This window comes from Strongylocentrotus purpuratus, unplaced genomic scaffold (genome assembly GCF_000002235.5).
Source record: "Strongylocentrotus purpuratus isolate Spur 01 unplaced genomic scaffold, Spur_5.0 spur5_scaffold_3, whole genome shotgun sequence".
NCBI classification, from domain to species: Eukaryota; Metazoa; Echinodermata; class Echinoidea; order Camarodonta; family Strongylocentrotidae; genus Strongylocentrotus; species Strongylocentrotus purpuratus.
The window spans coordinates 36,723,756-36,744,074 of record NW_022145609.1 but is presented as its reverse complement, the minus strand read 5'-3'; the positions used below and the strand labels follow the sequence as shown (position 1 = coordinate 36,744,074).

Below are 20,319 nucleotides of genomic sequence, written 5' to 3'. Positions count from 1 at the left end.
ACTGAGCAGCGCCAGATCGATGTTGCTCTGTCAAATCAAATGGAGATATCGTAGTATAATTCATTTTGAAGTGGAAAAGGGACACTTATTACGAAGAAAATTGGACACTTGTCGAAGGAAAGGAGCACCTCTAAGATTTGAATAGGAGCAATTATCGGATATGTGAAAAGGGGCACTCTTTACAAAGAAAAAATGCACTCTTAGATTTAGACAGGGCCAATTATCATAGGTGAAGGGAGCACTTATCAGAGGTGGTATTAGGACACTTTTACAAATGTGAAACGAGCACCTGTGTTAGGAGTAAATAGGGGCACCTTCCTGAATTTAAGTAGGGCAATTTTTCCGCCTAAAAAGGGGCACCTTTGCGGTACTTTAAGAAGTGTGGTGGGTAACAGTTTAAAATATTGCTCCGCAGTTATCTCGAAACTATGCTATGACCCACGACTTTGTCATACAGTACCGTTTCGAAATCACCTTTGACAATAACTTTAATTGTGACCTTCAAAGAAGTCAATATTTTTATATTATGAGATTGTATATCTGATTGTATTTATTAAACGGCAAATTTGTGTGATAAAAGCCTAGCAGATGATTTTCTTTCTGGCCGATTTTAAAGTAAATGAATGGATCAATCAATCAATCAATCAATCAATCAATCAAAGTTTCTCACTATTCCATGTCTAGTCATTTTTACTACAGGTTTCCGATATTTCTCCTAATGGATCATCCATTATTGGCTTAATAGCTCACCCTATGCCACACACACACACCCAAGAACAACGCACACACACACATCCGCACACACACACATTAAAAGCGCCATCATGCAAGAAGTCAGAAACCAGACACAAAAATTTGTTTTGAATATCTTTATTACAGTATCACTGAGTGCTGGAATCCATAAGATTGAAAATAAGAAAATCAAAGAAAAATAGAGAATATGATTGGTCAAGCCTGTTCCGTACGTCATTCCATTCTGGTCAGGGATTGGTCAACTGATGCAATCAGACAGTTTACATGCTATCTCCATTTCCGGCACCTGCAAAAAAGAATAAAGGGAGAACATGACGGATGTATATGCCTTCTAGTCCGTGATACATATCATGGTCACAATGTCTCTCTACCCAGGTGTAGTAAATAGATACCCGGTTAGAACTCACAAGACCTCCTTGTATAGGGCAGATGAGCTTATAATGTCATATAAAGTTAATATATACAGTAGGTTTGCGGGTGCACCATGTGTGTGAGAGAGAGAGAGAGAGAGAGGTTGAGGAGTCCTGAAAAGGACTCTGACTCAGTAATCTTTCTTGGGGGTGTGGTAGTCCTGAAAAGGACGGTTTGTTATCTTTCTTAGCATATAGTTCTAAGGAGAAATATAGCGCTTGGAGAGGATGAGTGGCTCGACGTTTCGAACAGGTTGACTATCCGTTGTCAGGAGTGGAGAATGGCTGGCGTGCGTGAGCTTAAGTCACCGGGGTGCGGACGTCAGGGTAAAGTTAATATGTTGTGCTGTTATCACTGGTATTTATTATTTTTGGGGAAAGATAACTGTGACCATCTGGTCTTTCAACGTTCATTGGAAATGACTCCCCTACATACGGGACCTCAATTTAACATGCTATCCGAGAGACAGAAGGCACCTCAAGCATCCCTTGATATGAATAAGTGCGCGGTGTTACTCTGGCTATCATCATTATTATTGTTATTATTGTAATAATTATTAGTAGTAATAGTAGTAATTGTTGTAGTATAGTGTAATAGTAGGACATGAACCTTTCTGTTCCAAAACAATAAGAAGCTTGTTGAACTTGAGAGTGAACGAAACAAGCAAATGTTTGGACGTCACACCAAGAAGTTGAGGCTTTTTCAGATATTACGCGGTAAAACGCCGAAAAAGAAGAAAAATAAAACCAAAGAAATCATGCCGCGATTTTTAATTGTGAGTAAATGGCAATTGAGCTCATCAGGCCTGTGAGGAAATGTGAGTCTTATTACACTTTATGTCATCACTTAAAAAGAACTACCGCTGCAGTTTATGTGAGAAAGGGTTTATTAGGATTCAAACTTACCGCTACAGAAGACGACTGCGCCACCACGCCTGTTGCACCAGCATTCCATGCCGAATTGCATGCAGGCTGAAAGGGAACAGAGAGGACATGATATATTTTTTAAAGGTTGCCAATACAAGAGAACTTGTAGTATTCATTCATGCAACACAGTCATGATAATGATTTGAGGGGAGATGTTCTGACGCCTCTTAAATTGTATTCACGATATCATGCCAGTCGACAGATTCTTTAAACTATATACTAACACTGATCTGTTTACAGAAATATATTCCCAAAGGGGGAAATCATTTCATTACTGTTTTTATTCCATTGGGGCTCATACGTTCCTGTTTTCCTCATGCTACTTATTAACAATATATACGCTAGGATTCGATTTGTTAGTTTATTCTGTATGATAAGAAATCCTTTTTTCAAGTGTTTTATTTTTGTTGTAAATTTAAGAGGGTGGGAGGGCACAAATTCAAATTTTAATGGCTAAATATACTTACTCTTGTACTTCCTGAGATTACGTCCCATACCCCTCTTCTCGGTCTCAAAGAATTCAAGGGTGTCGTCGTTGAGCTCGTAATCAGCGATGACGGCGACGATGAGGGCACAAGCCAGAACGAAGAACAGAGCCTTGCCCATGTTGATTGGTGAGTTGGTTTTTAAATAATCTGTGTAGTAAAAAAGAGATAAATGTTTGGAATTCCATAATTATAAAATATTTGGTTTCGAAAGTTGCGTAAATAATATATCTATACAAGAAATTCAATTGAGGTTCTCGGTAGCAATTCATGTGCAAGGTTTGTTCGTCATAAAAAAAAATCAAAGGAAATCATATAGCCCATGATCAGATTAGCGTGTGCGCGTCCGTCATACGGGCAACTGGCCGGAATGTTCCAAAGGGATTGAAGAATGTGCACTGTAAATCGCAGCATCGTAACAGAGTTTGGTGACCGGGGTTATAATAACGCAAAAGCTTCGCTTGGTTACGTGTAACTGGTAAAGCGCTGTATAAGAACCGGTTATTACGAAATGTTAGGTCAAAGGTAAATACCGTACTGTAAAGTATTTTACTGTTTCGACACCAAATGGGCTTTGCGAACTCACCCGCTTACAAAAAAAAATCGTTTATGAATGCAAAAGAAATAAACATTAACTTACCTTGAGAAGAGCAGGAATATCTTGAATATCTCTGTGATCTGCAACTGAATGACGTTGTCCACAAGACACTCTGTATTTATAGGATTTCAGTCTCTTCAGCACCGTCATAATTTAGTGTTGAATAACATATTTTTTAAACGAAATGTCACACCCTATTAATTGAGCAAAACTAATTAGGTCAACAGTCTTCATTTAAATATGCCTAACAGCAGGGGTAGCGGTAAAGTGAGGTCAATGCGCGATACATATGCCACAGATGGCGTCATCGAAAGCTTCGGTCAGAATTGTGACTAATATAAGTCTATATTTAGGTTAAAGGGTTAAAATGCTTGGGCCGCCAGATATCGATTAATTGAACCCAAACCAGTTTCGTACAAGTTCTGGACATGCCCCACATTTTCTGATCTCCGAGAATTTCAACACAAAATTATAAATGACAACATGAAAGGTTAAGTTTTAAATTTAGTAAATACTTTAATTACTCGTTTACCAGTCAAACACACTGATAATTTTTTGTAACAAGCCCTGAAAACATATCTTGTTATTTCAAAATAAATTACGGATATCCAATCCATTTGTTCGTCAGTAAATCCTTGTTTTCTTATGAAAGTGTTGGAAAAACGAGCTTGAACTTAAACTTCTTATTATATTTGTTAAAGCATAAGCCAGGGTCATCGGCATCTTTCGCCTTTTGTGTTAACATTTACTTCGACATAAGGCGTTCTCAGCCAGAGGCCATCTTGCTTGAAGCCCACCTTCCGTAAGTGACAAGAGAAAAGGGATATCATACACAGAGTCGTGTCTCTTCATCTATTTTCGCTTAGCTTCTCATGCAGAGAGACACCACGCATTCTTTTCATGAAACGAAAAACAGAAGATGGTTGAAGTGTGATTGAATGGAGGAAGATTGAAAGCTCAAGCATATAAGCTTATTAGTTGATTTCCAAAGAGTTTATATCAACGGTCACACTTCGGATACTATGTTTCTTGTTTTTTACACTAAACTGTAACTCTCTGTGTTTTGTTTTTCTTAGTTTATATGAATACTTACTAATGCAATCATGCAAATTCAGTGTTATAAGGATGAGTAAACTAAATGATATGCATAACCGTGATGAATGAGATCAAATAGTTGTTATTAATATCTTTGTTATTATTTTTTATTAGTAAAAAATATCATTTTTACCATAATCGTTATTAAAGTTATTATAATTATTGTTATTTTTTACTATTATTACTATAATTCTATCATTACGCATATCATTTTGTTATTATTAGTAGTAGTATTATTATTTTCATCATTATTATGAATCGCAAGATTTATCTATCAATTTAATAATTTATTCCAGATTTATACAGGAAACCATGTTCTTTTACAAATAGTAATGCTTTTCATTGAGGACCTGTTAGTAATATTAATATTCAATAACAATTATGAATATAAATTCATAGGAGCGAAACACCAACAAAAATTTAAATAAACTCGTATTATTCTAGAATGTAAACTTTCTTCGATGGCGGCAGTAATAATTAATTTTACCTATTTTACTTATTTTAATTTTTTGTCAACAATGTAAAGAATTCGAATCGTCAGTGTTGGAAAATTGTTACGCCCCATTACAAATTGCTTCCTTTTTCATCAAAGACAAGCCGCTGATTAATAATTTAAAAAATCTTGATGGAGCCACATGTGGCAAATATACAGTATGTATTCATTGACTTTTCATTCTGTGAGAATTATTTTCATGATAAACGTAAAAATAATACAAATGTTATGGACCTGCTTCTATACTCAAAGCAAATTGCTTGTGAAGATAGTGCTTGCAGTTGATTTGGGTATATTGGTTAGAGTTGGGTATGATGTTTGGTATGTAGTTAAAGTTAAGAGTTCGGTAAGTAAATTGACATGGAGCCATTGTCGCAGGGGCATGTTTCCAATAACCCTCTCTTTCTCTTGCTTCAGATTTGTGCATCTCTTTGTTTAGTTTGTTATTTCATGGCCGTTTATGTAACTATAAATGTAAATCAAAGTGTATATCAAATTGTCAAATATTCTTTTTTTTTATTATCATGCATGCATTTCTTGCAATTCAACTATAAAGCTGCAATCTGATTTCGTAATAAATACCTTTCAAATTCAATTCAATTAAATAAAACACATATTTTTCGGATCTCAGGTAAAACTATAGCTCTGCGGTGATCTCGAAGCTACACTATGACCATCGACTACGTTTTGGGTCACAGTACGGTTTCGAGATCACCTTGGGCAATAATTTAAACCGTTCCCCTCAAGGCAGTCAATATTTGCATGTATGTGATTGTATATCTGATTGTATTTCCTACACGGCAAATTGGTAAAAGAGGCTAGTAGCAGAACTTGTTAGTTTCCTTGTTTAGAGTAGATTAGTGGATCAATCAATAAGTCAGTCAATCAATCAATCAATCGAACCGTCTCACTAGTCAACGTATAGTCTGTTTGTTACAGTATTCATCTCAGGTTGCTCACTCTTTCACTCCTATGTCTCCAATATTCCTCATGAACTCATGGATCATCCATTATTGACTTGAAAGCAACACCAATGCCACACACACACACGCTCACACACAAACTCACACACGCAAACACACACACACACGCACACATTAAAAACTCCGTCATGAAATACATCAGATACGGAAGAAAAACTTGTTTAAAATAGTTTTATTACAGTTTCACGGAATGTTGGAATCCATGAGATTTAAAGTTAGAAAATCAAAGAAAAAGAGAGAATGTGAATGGTCAAAACTGTTCCGTACGTCATTCCTTTCTGATCCGGGATTGGTCAACGGATGCTATCAGAGAGTTTACATGTTATCTCCATTTCCGGCGCCTGCGAAATAGAATAAAGGAAGGAAGTCCGTGGTATATATTATATTCACATTGCATCTCTCCGCCCAGGAGAAGTAAGTGGTGACCTGGTAAGATCTCACAAGAGCGCCTATTATAGGGCAGTTGGGCCAATAATGTCAGATAAAGGCAATAATAACAATATGTTGTTCTATTATTATTGTTATTAATTATTGGGGGGGGGAGATGAGACCGCTGGGTCTCTCCTCCTGAGATAACTTATTATCATCACTTGTCTTGCATCGGAGTTTCCTCCTACTCTTATTTTAATAGTTTAATGTGTTCTTTAATAACGTACAACGAAAATGACTCCCCTACACACGGGACCTAAATTTAACATGCTATCCGACAGACGAAGGGTAACTCACGCATCCCTTGATATGAACAATTGCACACTGTAACTGTGGCTACCATCAGTATTACTATTACCATTATTATTATTAGAAGTAGTAGCAGTAGTAATAAAGGAGTATAGTAGTTCATGTAGTAGGACCAACCTTGCAGTTTAGTTACTATAAAGCTGGTAGAACTTACCGCTACAGAAGACGACTGAACCACTACGCCTGTTGCACCAGCATGACATGCCGAATTGTTGGCAGGCTGAAGATAACAGAGAGAACATGATATATTTTTTAAAGGTTGCCAATACAATATAACTTGTAGTATTCATTCATTCAATACAAGCATGACATTGATTTGGGAGGATATATTAAAAGATTTCATTTCTAGGTTCTGACGCCTCTTAATTGAATTCACGATATTATGCCAATCGAAAGGTCCTTTAAACCATATATCAAAACTGTACTGTTTACAGAAAGAAATTCTCAAAGGAAGATATTATTTCATTACTGTTATTCTTTAAATTACACTGGGGCTTATATGTTCCTGTTTTCCGTATGTTATTCAATAAAAATGCATACGCTAGGATTTGTTTTGATAGTTGCGCAAAGGGTTTACTTTTTATGATAAGAATCCCTTTTTTCTTCGTCAAGTTTCTTGTGTTTGTTGTAGATTTAAGAGAGTAGGAGGGCACAAATTCAAAGTTTAACGGCTAGATTTACTCACCCTTGTACTTCTTGAGACTCCGTCCCATACCCCTCTTCTCGGTCTCAAAGACCTCAAGGGTGTCGTCGTTGAACTCGTAATCAGCGATTACGGCGACGATGAGGGCACAAGCCAGAACGAAGAACAGAGCCTTGGCCATTTTGATTGGTGAGTTGGTTTTTAGATAATCTGTTGTGTAAATAAGACATGAGTTTATAAATTCAATCATCATGTAGTAATCGGTTTCGAAAGTTATGTAGACAATATACCTATACAAGAAATTCAATTGAGGTTCATTTTAGCACTTTATACGGAAGCCTCTCCCTGGCATAAATTAAAATCAAAGCATGTCCACCATCACTAATCGCTTTCATCTCTCTCTCTCTCTCTCTCATGCGTCTTTGTCCTCTTTCTAGTTCATCCTTCCTATCTACCTATTTTCCCTAATCTTAGGACTAGTTCTCGTAGCCAAACATGTTTATGAAAGATGCTATGCTTAGAAAGACTTTGATTACTCGTTTACCAGTCATTCAATAGATACCGTACGTAGAGGTGTCGTAGTTGAGTGGTCTAATCACTTGCCCGGAAATCATGGGTTCGACATTGATGCAAGGCATTTTAACTACATTGTTCCTCTCTCCATCCAGTTGTTAAATGGGTACCATGTCGGAACCAACCGTCAATATGATTGTATTATGTATATGTATAATTATATGTTTAAAATCGGAGTAGTATGTGCTCGCCAGTCATACGGGTGACTAGCTGGAATGTTCCCATGGGAGTTGAGAGTGTGCACTGTAACAAAATAACCGGTTTAAACAATCGTTTACGAATGCAGAAAGACATTTGACTTACCTTGAGAAGAGTAGGAATACCTTGAATATCTCTGTGATCTGCAACTGAATGATGTTGTCCACAAGACACTCTGTATTTATAGGAATTTAACCTCTATGAGCACCGTAATGATATCGTGTTTGAAAAACTGTTTTTCACACTAAATGTCACACCCTAATAATTCAGCTTTACTGATAAGGTCAGCTCTATGTGTTTCTTTATTTAAACATGTCTAACAGCAGGAGTAGCTGGGAAGTGATGCCAATGTTTTCTTATGAAGGTTTGGAGTAAACGAGCTTGAACTTGAGCTTGATTTACTTGTTATATCTTTTTCATGTTTAAGCCAGGGCCATCGTCAACTTTCGCCTTCTGTGTTAACATTTATTTCAACATAAGGCGTTCTCAGCCAGAGACCATGTTGCTTGAAGCCCACCTTCCGTGTGTGACAAGAGAGAGGAACGTAATCACAAAGTAGAATCTCTTCATTTAGTTTCGCTTAGCTTATCATGCAGAGAGACATCATGCAATCTCTTCATGAAACATAAAAACAGAACATGAATAAATTGTGATTGATTGGAGGAAAGTTTGAAAGCTCAAGCACATACGCATATTTATCAAAAGTCACACCTCGGATACTATATTATTGCCACCGGCTGCGTGGCAGTATGCTTTACTGAACATAAATTATCATATACAACCAGTTGATTCCAGGTGTAATGTTTTGAACTGATACTAAGACTGAAAGAGATCATGAGCAAACAGATACCCCCTTGATAACTTTACAAATGACTGACACAAGACAAGAGATTGTTCTCAATGAAGAAGATATTTGATACAATACAAATCAAACGGAGGCGTCGTGGTATAGTTCATTCACTTATTTCTCAATTCAAGAGTTGAGGGTTCGAATCCCAGCCCAGCACTAATGTCCTTTAGCGAGACAATACTCCACAGAGATGGATTCATATGATGTAAATCAGAATTTGTCAATCTTCACACAGGCTGGTAATTGACTAAGTACTAATAATTGAAGGGCCCACATGAAGAACAATATTAAAACCGACGTGGCTATTCTGGGTATTATTAATAATATCCATTTGTATTAATTATTGGTAAAGATCTCCTATAGATCTAATATCGTAATCCCGATTCATTTGTTTCTTATTTTTACACTTAACCTTTACTATCTGTGTTTTGCTTTTCATAGTTAAAATGTATACCCCGATTATTTAATTATGCAATGTTTATGTATTTTATCAGGATGGGTGAAATAAATGAATCTTTAATCTAATAATAATGGCTTACCCGTGCTGAATGAGGTCAAAAGGTTATTCTTATTATTATCAATTTTACGTAAAAAAGGCACTTATTAGAGATTAAAAAGGGGCACTTATCAGAGATAAAAAGGAGCACTTATTACAAATGAACAGACTAAATTGTTCAAAGGCATCGTTTAACAATGTTAAATCTGAGATGCACGGCCCTACGTGTTATCAGTGTCTGTAATATGGTGTAATATTGAAGCCCTAAAAATGATCAAGAAGTGCCTCAAAAAAGTAAAAAAAAAACTTTGAGTGACAGGTTTTACCATACTCGTTTCCCCCAATCGACTGTAGTGTTATGAAAACCGTTTGGCAAACGCAAAATTTTGTTTCGATTTCCAATCGTTAATATCTTGATAATCAGACAGGCGATCGGCTTGTAAAAGTCATTGGGTTCCTGACTGACCTAAAGGTTTACAATTATTATTGCAGCATGAGCTAAATCTAGGATTTTGTTTGAGAATCCGAGACAAAGTTACCGGATCTTTTTCAAGTCTTTTCAGGTGCGAAAAATATGATTTTTCACCTCTGATATTTTTTGCCATTTTTTTATTTTGACTCGTGCCCCTTTTCCTTTATGATGAGTGTAATTTTTCCTTTTTAAAAGAACCCCTTCCCTTTCTCTTAAATGCCACTTTTCACCTCTGATAAGTGCCCCTTTTTTACACGTGCCCCTTTTCCTTTCTCAAAAGTACCATATTTCCTTCGGTTAAGTGCCTCTTTCCCTTTTTTTATTTGAGCCCCTTTCCATTTTTCAAAATGCCCCTCTTAACATCTGATAAATACCCCTATTAAAATCTGATATGTGCCCTTTTCCTTCAACAGATTCCCCATTTCCACTTTCATTCTCACAAGTGCCTTTTTTCATCTCTGTTGAGTGTCTCTTTTTAGATGCAAGAAGTGCCCGTTTCAACTCTGATAATTGCCAACTTTTCCTTTCTCCATAATATGCACACCTGAGTCATCAAGGCGAATAAGAGCCCATTTTTCTTTTAAAAAATCGCATAGGAGGGGTGCACCAGCATTAGCTCGCATTCACAGTTGTTATAGTATAAAAGAACTTTTCAGTCGTTCTTCATTAGATTGTGCTAAATACTCATCAGGGTTTGTCTTATGTCTTCTTTATAAGATGTAAGTTTTTGCACTGGGACTTCACAAATCTTTCAAATTTTGCTCGCTCGCTTCGCTTTATCGAAAACTAATATTCAGACCACTACAGACCATCACACCCTACTGCAAAGTATGTTGCTTAGTTCAGCAGTATCTTGTACCACGTAAAGAAAAAAATACTGATATCATCCCTAGTAACGTAATCACAATCATGATGATATAGGGGTATATACCAATGTCTAAAAATAATTTAATGTTATTTTCCCTTTGCAGGAGCCCCTTTTTCAGAAAGTGCCCTTTTTTGTTGGTGCACCCCTCCTATTTTGGAAGACGCTCCGCGGCCCCCTGAACTATATTACTTGGTTGTGATGCGGATTTAGTTCTGACCCTTTAAAGTTTTTGTTCATTACGCCGCTTGTCTGGTACGCAAATTGGCCCGGAGCCATTGCCGCAGGAGCATGTGTCGAACAACCCTCCCATTCTTTATCTGTATTTCCGTGCATCACTTTGTTAATTTTGTTGTAGCATGGCCATTTTTTCAAATATGAATTTTAATAAATTTGTACATCATATTGTTTATCTTTCTTTTTTTTTGGTACCATGCATAAATTCCTTGTAATTCATATGGTTTCTTAATAAATACCTTTTTAATTCAATTTGATGAATTAAAAATATCGGCTGCTTTTCGGTCACATTCAAAACTATAGCTCCGCATTAATCTCGAAACTATGCTATGACTTTCGAGTTCGTCTTGGGACACAGTAAGGTTTAGAAATTACCTCGGGCAATAGTTCTAACTGCGCCTGTCAAAGCAGTCATTGTTTTTGTATTATTTGATCGTATTTCTGATTGCATTTTATACATGCGAAATATATGAGACAGCCTAGTAGCTAAAAGTTTTCTTTTTGTTGCCTTGTTTTAGAATAAATGAATGGATCAATCAATCAGTCAATCAAACGAACCTTCTCACTAGTCAATGTCTAGTCTTTTTACTACAGTATTCATCTCAAATTGATCACTCTTTTACTCGCATGTCTAAAATGTTCCTCGTAAACTCATGGATCATCCATTATTGGCTTGATAGCACTACCAATGCTACACACATACACACACACACACACACACACACACACGCATACGCACGCACACACACACACACACACGAACGCACACACGCACACACACACAAATTAAAAGCTCAATCATGAAAGACATCAGATACCAAAGAAACATTTGTTTAAAATATCTTTATTACAGTATCACTGAATATTGGAATCCATAAGATTTAAAGTAGTAAAATCAAAGTAAAAGAGAGATTTGGATTGGTCAAGACTGTTCCGTACGTCATTCCATTCTGATCCGGGATTGGTAAACTGCTGCTATCAGAGAGTTTACATGCTATCTCCATTTCCGGCGCCTGCAAAATAGAATAAAGGAAGAACATGACGGATGTATATGCCTTCTTGGTCCGTGATACATATCATGGTCACAATGTCTCTCTACCCAGGTGTAGTAAATGGATACCCGGTTAGAACTCACAAGAGTTTCCCTCTATAGGGCAGATGAGCTTATAATATCATATAAAGTTAAAATGTTGTGCTATTATTACTCATATTCATTATTTTGGGGAAAAGATAACTGTGACCATATTTGGCCTTTCAACGTTCATTGGAAATGACTCAATTTAACATGCTATCCAAGAGACAGTGTGCGCGATGTTAACTCTGGCTATCATCATTATTATTGTCATTATTGTAATACTTATTAGTAGTAATAGTAGTAGTTGTTGTAGTAAAGTGTAATAGTAGGACATCAACCTTTCCGTTCCAAAACAATAAAAAGCTTGTTGAACTTGAGAGTGAACGAAACAAGCAAATGTTTGGACGTCACACCAAGAAGTTGAGGCTTTTTCAGATATTACGTGGTAAAACGCCGCAAAATGAAGAGAAATAAAAACAAAGAAATCATGCTGCGATTTTTAATTGTGAGCAAATGGCAATTGAGCTCATTAGGCCTGTGAGGAAATGTGAGTCTTATTACACTTTATGTCATCACTAAAAAAGAACTACCGCTGCAGTTTATGTGAGAAAGGGTTTATTAGGCTTCAAACTTACCGCTACAGAAGACGACTGCGCCACCACGCCTGTTGCACCAGCATTCCATGCCGAATTGCATGCAGGCTGAAAGGGAACAGAGAGGACATGATATATTTCTTAAAGGTTGCCAATACAAGAGAACTTGTAGTATTCATTCATGCAAAACAGTCATGACAATGATTTGAGGGGAGATGTTCTGACGCCTCTTAATTGTATTCAAGATATCATGCCAGTCGAAAGATCCTTTAAACTATATACTAACACTGATCTGTTTACAGAAATAAATTCCCAAAGGGGGAAATCATTTCATTACTGTTTTTATTCAAATTCCATTGGGGCTCATACGTTCCTATTTTCCTCATGCTACTCATTAACAATATATATACAATAGGATTCGATTTGTTGGTTGCACATACGGTTTATTTTTTATGATAAGAAATCTTTTTTTCAAGTGTCTTATTTTTGCTGTAGATTTAAGATGGTGGGATGGCACAAATTCAAAGTTTAATGGTAAATATACTCACTCTTGTACTTCCTGAGATTACGTCCCATACCCCTCTTCTCGGTCTCAAAGAACTCAAGGGTGTCGTCGTTGAGCTCGTAATCAGCGATGACGGCGACGATGAGGGCACAAGCCAGAACGAAGAACAGAGCCTTGCCCATTTTGATTGGTGATTTGGTTTTTAAATAATCTGTGTAGTAAAAAAAGAGATACATTTTTGGAATTCAATAATTATAAAGTATTTGGTTTCGAAAGTTGCGTATACAAGAAATTCAATTGAGGTTCTCGGTAGCAATTCATGTGCAAGGTTTGTTCGTGATAAAAAAAAATCAAAGGAAATCAAAAGCCTATGATCAGATTAGCGTGTGCGCGTCCGTCAAACGGGCAACTGGCCGGAATGTTCCAAAGGGTTTGAAGAATGTGCACTGTAATTCGCAGCATCGATCGTACCCTGTCATCGTTCATGTTTTGATTTGCGCAGATCCTTGAAACACGTTGGTCTCTTTGCCAATCCGCTGGGATTAAGATGTCCATCCTTCACAGGGGCCCCACTCACAAGCATTGCTTTTTAGGGTCTCAATTTGGATCATGTTTGTTCGTCATGATTACTATGCAATGTTTTTTTTTAATAAACTGAACTGAACTGAGTGACCGGGGTTATAATAACGCAAAAGCTCTTGATTGGTTACGCTGTACCTGGTAAAGCGCTATATAAGAAACGGTTACTACGAAATGTTAGGTCAAGGGTAAATACCGTACTGTATAGTATTTTACTGTTTTGACAACAAATGGGCTTTGCGAACTCGCCCGTTTAAAAAAAAATTGTTTATGAATGCAAAAGAATTAAACATTAACTTACCTTGAGAAGAGCAGGAATATCTTGAATATCTCTGTGATCTGCAACTGAATGACGTTGTCCACAAGACACTCTGTATTTATAGGATTTCAGTCTCTTCAGCACCGTAATAATTTAGTGTTGAATAACATTTTTTTTTAACGAAATGTCACACCCTATTAATTCAGCTAAACTAATTAGGTCGACAGTCTTCATTTACATATGCCTAACAGCAGGGGTAGCGGTAAAGTGAGGTCAATGTGCGATACATATGCCACAGATGGCGTCACCGAAAGCTTCGGTCAGAATTGTGACTAATATAAGTCTATATTTAGGTTAAAGGGTTAAAATGCTTGGGCAGCCAGATATCGATTAATTGAACCCAAACTAGTTTCGTTCAAGTTCTGGACATGCCCCACATTTTCTGATCTCCGAGAATTTCAACACAAAATTATAAATGACAACATGGAAGTCAAAATGTGTTAAGTTTTATATTTAGTAAAGACTTTGATTACTCGTTTACCAGTCAAACACACTGATGATTTTGTGTAACAAGCCCTGAAAAATATATTATTTTCAAAAGAAATTACGGATATCCTATCTATACGATTTTCAATAAATACTTTATTCGTATGAAGGTGTGGAGTGAACGAGTTTGAACTTAATCTTAAACTACTTATTTTATTGTTTTCTGGCATAAGCCAGGGTCATCGTCACCTTTTGCCTTCTGTGTTAACATTTACTTCGACATAAGGCGTTTTCAGCCAGAGGCCATCTTGCTTGAAGCCCACCTTCCGTGAGTGACAAGAAAAAAAGGATATCATTCACAGAGTCGTGTCCCTTCATCTATTTTCGCTTAGCTTCTCATGCAGAGAGACAACGTGCATTCTTTTCATGAAACGAAAAACAGAAGATGGTTGAAGCCTGATTGATTGGAGGAAGCTTGTAAGCTCAAGCATATAAGCTTATTAGTTGATTTCCAAAAAGTTTATATCAATGGTCACACTTCGGATACTATGTTTCTTGTTTTTACACTAAGATGTAACACTGTGTTTTGTTTTTCTTAGTTTATATGAATACTTAATGATGCAATCATGCAAATTCAGTGTTATAAGGATGAGTAAAATAAAAGAAATGCTTAACCGTGGTGAATGAGATCAAATAGTTGTTATCAATATCTTTGTCATTATTTATTATTATTAAAAATATCATTATTACCATAATCGTTATTAAAGCTATTATTATCATTATTATTATTTTTTAACTATTATTACTAAAATTATATCATTACGCATATCATTTTATTATTAGTAGTAGTAGTAGTGTTATTTTTATCATTATTATGAATCGCAACATTTATCAATCAATTTAATAACTTATTCCATATTCATACGGGAAACCATGTTCTTTTACCAATAGTAATGCTTTTCATTGAGGACCTGTTTTGTAAATATTCAATAACATTTATGAATATAAATTTATAAGAGGGAATTAACACACATCAAAATATATAAATAAACTCGTATTATTCTAGAATGTAAACTTTGTTTAATGGCGGCAGTAATTATCAATTTTCCTAGTTTACTTATTTTGATTTTTGTCAACAATGTAAAGAAGTCGAATCATCAGTGTTGGAAAATCACAACATTTATAAACTTTCATGAACTTTATCTACCCATGCGCCTTGCGATTTGTGCATCTCTTTGTTTAGTTTGTTATTTCATGGCCGTTTTTGTAACTATAAATGTAAATCAAAATGTATATCAAATTGTATTTATTCTGGTTTTTTTCGTATCATCCATGTATTTCTTGTAATTCAGCTATGGAGCTACAATCTGATTTCTTAATAAATACCTTTCAAATTCAATTCAATTAAATAAAACACATATTTTTCGGATCTCAGGTAAAACTATAGCTCTGCGGTGATCTCGAAGCTACACTATGACCATCGACTACGTTTTGGGTCACAGTACGGTTTCGAGATCACCTTGGGCAATAATTTAAACCGTTCCCCTCAAGGCAGTCAATATTTGCATGTATGTCATTGTGTATCTGATTGTATTTCCTACACGGCAAATTGGTGAAAGAGGCTAGTAGCAGAACTTGTTAGTTTCCTTGTTTAGAGTAGATTAGTGGATCAATCAATCAGTCAGTCAATCAATCAATCAATCGAACCGTCTCACTAGTCAACGTATAGTCTGTTTGTTACAGTATTCATCTCAGGTTGGTCACTCTTTCACTCCTATGTCTCCAATATTCCTCATGAACTCATGGATCATCCATTATTGGCTTGAAAGCAACACCAATGCCACACACACACACGCTCACACAAAAACTCACACACGCAAACACACACACACGCACACATTAAAAACTCCGTCATGAAATACATCAGATACGGAAGAAAAACTTGTTTAAAATAGTTTTATTACAGTTTCACGGAATGTTGGAATCCATGAGATTTAAAGTTAGAAAATCAAAGAAAAAGAGAGAATGTGAATGGTCAAAACTGTTCCGTACGTCATTCCTTTCTGATCCGGGATTGGTCAACGGATGCTATCAGAGAGTTTACATGTTATCTCCATTTCCGGCGCCTGCGAAATAGAATAAAGAAAGAACATGACGGATGTAGATGCCTTATGAGTCCGTGGTATATATTATATTCACATTGCATCTCTCCACCCAGGAGAAGTAAGTGGTGACCTGGTAAGATCTCACAAGAGCTCCTATTATAGGGCAGATGGGCCAATAATGTCAGATAAAGGCAATAATAACAATATGTTGTTTTATTATTATTGTTATTAATTATTGGGGGGGAGATGAGACCGCTGGGTCTCTCCTCCCGAGATAACTTGTTATCATCACTTGTCTTGCATCGGAGTTTCCTCCTACTCTTATTTTAATAGTCTAATGTGTTCTTTAATAACGTACAAAGAAAATGACTCCCCTACACAAGGGACCTAAATTTAACATGCTATCCGACAGACGAAGGGTAACTCAAGCATCCCTTGATATGAACAATTGCACACTGTAACTGTGGCTACCATCAGTATTACTATTATAATTTTTAGTAGTAGTAGAAGTAGTAGCAGTAGTAATAAAGGAGTATAGTAGTTCATGTAGTAGGACCAACATTGCAGTTTATTTACTATAAAGCTGGTAGAACTTACCGCTACAGAAGACGACTGAACCACTACGCCTGTTGCACCAGCATGACATGCCGAATTGTTGGCAGGCTGAAGAGAATAGAGAGAACATGATATATTTTTTAAAGGTTGCCAATACAATATAACTTGTAGTATTCATTCATTCAATACAAGCATGACATTGATTTGGGAGGATATATTAAAAGATTTCATTTCTAGGTTCTGACGCCTCTTAATTGAATTCACGATATTATGCCAATCGAAAGGTCCTTTAAACCGTATATCAAAACTATACTGTTTACAGAAAGAAATTCTCAAAGGAAGATATTATTTCATTACTGTTATTCTTTAAATTACACTGGGGCTTATATGTTCCTTTTTTCCGTATGTTATTCAATAAAAATGCATACGCTAGGATTTGTTTTGATAGTTGCGCAAAGGGTTTACTTTTTATGATAAGAATCCCTTTTTTCTTCGTCAAGTTTCTTGTGTTTGTTGTAGATTTAAGAAAGTAGGAGGGCACAAATTCAAAGTTTAACGGCTACATTTAATCACCCTTGTACTTCTTGAGACTCCGTCCCATACCCCTCTTCTCGGTCTCAAAGACCTCAAGGGTGTCGTCGTTGAACTCGTAATCAGCGATGACGGCGACGATGAGGGCACAAGCCAGAACGAAGAACAGAGCCTTGGCCATTTTGATTGGTGAGTTGGTTTTTAGATAATCTGTTGTGTAAATAAGACATGAGTTTATAAATTCAATCATCATGTAGTAATCGGTTTCGAAAGTTATGTAGAGAATATACCTATACAAGAAATTCAATTGAGGTTCATTTTAGCACTTTATACGGAAGCCTCTCCCTGACATAAATTAAAATCAAAGCATGTCCACCATCACAAATCGCTTTCATCTCTCTCTCTCTCTCTCTCTCTCTCTCATGCGTCTTTGTCCTCTTTCTAGTTCATCCTTCCTGTCTACCTATTTTCCCTAATCTTAAGACTAGTTCTCGTAGCCAAACATGTTTATGAAAGATGCTATGCTTAGAAAGACTTTGATTACTCGATTACCAGTCATTCAATAGATACCGTACGTAGAGGTGTCGTAGTTGTGTGGTCTAATCACTTGCCTGGAAATCATGGGTTCGACATTGATGCAAGGCATTTTAACTACATTGTTCCTCTCTCCATCCAGTTGTTAAATGAGTACCATGTCGGAACCAACCGTCATCATGATTGTATTATGTATATGTATAATATATGTATAAAATCGGAGTAGTATGTGCTCGCCAGTCAGACGGGTGACTAGCTGGAATGTTCCCATGGGAGTGGAGAGTGTGCACTGTAACCAAATAACCGGTTTAAACAATCGTTTACAAATGCAAAAAGACATTTGACTTACCTTGAGAAGAGTAGGAATATCTTGAATATCTCTGTGATCTGCAACTAAATGATGTTGTCCACAAGACACTCTGTATTTATAGGAATTTAACCTCTATGAGCACCGTAATGATATCGTGTTTGAAAAACTGTTTTTCAAACCAAATGTCACACCCTAATAATTCAGCTTAACTGACAAGGTCAGCTGTATGTGATTCTTCATTTAAACATGTCTAAAAGTAGGAGTAGTGGGGAAGTGATGCCAATGTTTTCTTATGAAGGTTTGGAGTAAACGAGCTTGAACTTGAGCTTGCTTTACTTGTTATATCTTTTTCTTGTTTAAGCCAGGGCCGTCGTCAACTTTCGCCTTCTGTGTTAACATTTATTTCAACATAAGGCGTTCTCAGCCAGAGACCATGTTGTTTGAAGCCCACCTTCCGTGTGTGACAAGAGAGAGGAACGCAATCACAAAGTAGAATCTCTTCATTTAGTTTCGCTTAGCTTATCATGCAGAGAGACATCATGCAATCTCTTCATGAAACATAAAAACAGAAGATGAATAAATTGCGATTGATTGGAGGAAAGTTTGAAAGCTCAAGCACATACGCATATTTATCAAAAGTCACACTTCGGATACTGTATTCTTGCCACCGGCTGCGTGGCAGTATGCTTTACTGAACATAAATGATCATATACAACTAGTTGATTCCAGGTGTAATGATTTAAACTGATACTAAGACTGAAAGAGATCATGCGCAAACAGATACCACCCTTGATAACTTTACAAACGACTGACACAAGAAAAGAGATTGTTCTCAATGAAGAAGATATTTGATACAATACAAATCAAACGGAGGCGTCGTGGTATAGTTCATTCACTTATTTCTCAATTCAAGAGTTGAGGGTTCGAATCCCAGCCCAGCACTAATGTCCTTTAGCGAGACAATACTCCACAGAGATGGATTCATATGATGTAAATCAGAATTTGTCAATCTTCACACAGGCTGGTAATTGACTAAGTACTAATAATTGAAGGGCCCACATGAAGAACAATTTTAAAACCGACGTGGCTATTCTGGGTATTATTAATAATATCCATTTGTATTAATTATTGGTAAAGATCTCCTATAGATCTTATATCGTAATCCCGGTTCATTTGTTTCTTATGTTTACACTTAACCTTTACTATCTGTGTTTTGCTTTTCATAGTTAAAATGTATACTTGATTATTTGATTATGCAATGTTTATGTATTTTATCAGGATGGGTAAAATAAATGAATCTTTAATCTATTAATAATGGCTTACCCTTGCTGAATGAGGTCAACTGGTTATTCTTATCATTATCAATTTTACGTGAAAAGGGCACTTATTAGAGATTAAAAAGGGGCACTTATCAGAGATAAAAAGGAGCACTTATTACAAATGAACAGATTAAATTGTTCAAAGGCATCGTTTAACAAAGTTGAATCTGAGATGCACGGCCCTACGTGTTATCAGTGTCTGTAATATGGTGTAATATTGAAGTCCTCAAAATGATCAAGAATACTTCAAAAAAGTAAAAAAAACTTTGAGTGACAGGTTTTACCATACTCGTTTCCCCCAATCGACTGTAGTGTTATGAAAACCGTTTGGCAAACGCAAAATTTTGTTTCGATTTCCAATCGTTAATATCTTGATAATCAGACAGACGATCGGCTTGTAAAAGTCATGGGGTTCCGGACTGACCTAAAGGTTTACAATTATTATTGCAGCATGAGCTAAATCTAGGATTTTGTTTCAGAATCCGAGACAAAGTTACCGGATCCTTTTCAAGTCTTTTCAGGTGCGAAAAAATCCTTTTTCACCTCTGATATTTTTTGCCGTTTTTTATTTTGACTCGTGCCCCTTTTCCTTTATAATGAGTGTAATTTTTCCTTCTTAAAAAGAACGCCTTCCCTTTCTCTTAAATGCCAC

The 20,319-nt window shown here is 36.3% G+C and overlaps 2 long non-coding RNA genes across 2 annotated transcripts; both read right to left on the bottom strand.

Annotated features, from left to right (window-relative positions):
• Nucleotides 1–5,898: 5,898 nt before the first annotated feature.
• On the bottom strand, nt 5,899–8,060 carry LOC755440. The gene is made up of 4 exons (XR_972648.1): nt 8,002–8,060; nt 7,168–7,335; nt 6,637–6,702; nt 5,899–6,085 (listed from the first exon to the last, which is right to left on the bottom strand). It is a non-coding gene; the product is annotated as an uncharacterized LOC755440 (long non-coding RNA).
• Nucleotides 8,061–16,252: 8,192 nt separating this feature from the next.
• Nucleotides 16,253–18,446, bottom strand: LOC115928871. Its single transcript, XR_004066263.1, has 4 exons — nt 18,388–18,446; nt 17,547–17,714; nt 17,016–17,081; nt 16,253–16,439 (listed from the first exon to the last, which is right to left on the bottom strand). It is a non-coding gene; the product is annotated as an uncharacterized LOC115928871 (long non-coding RNA).
• Nucleotides 18,447–20,319: the final 1,873 nt, after the last annotated feature.